Raw genomic sequence first — 493 nt, forward strand, 5'->3', positions numbered from 1 at the left:
CAACGACAAATAAAAGCAATCACTTCCATTTCATTTCCTGGGAAAAACAGAATGGGCTGATTGCACACCCACACACGTATACAAGGCACTTACAACTTGCACTTGCTTGTCTTCCATAATATATTCAAACGGTGGATTTACGTTAAAAAATAACAAGCGCTTGAAAATATAAGGATATAATATGTAATACCTATCGAAAAACCCTATTAATTGAAATATATATGATTATTATTATTTGTGTCTTTGACAATTCTTTACTTAGCAAATTACATTCTCTTGCTATGCTCGCTTCGCAGACTCTGCACGACACATATCGCCTGCTTCCGCTTCCGACCGAGTAGTAGCTTGTGCGGTCTCGGAAGATGAGGGAAGTGGAGAAGATGTTCCCTTAGACTTATCGTTGAAAAAGACGCTCGTGTGGCATCCCCTTTACCACCTTGCCACTCGGGAGTACTTATCTGAAGAGCGATGTTGAAATTATAACAGAATATAG

This window comes from Penaeus monodon, chromosome 27 (assembly GCF_015228065.2).
Source record: "Penaeus monodon isolate SGIC_2016 chromosome 27, NSTDA_Pmon_1, whole genome shotgun sequence".
NCBI lineage: Eukaryota > Metazoa > Arthropoda > Malacostraca > Decapoda > Penaeidae > Penaeus > Penaeus monodon.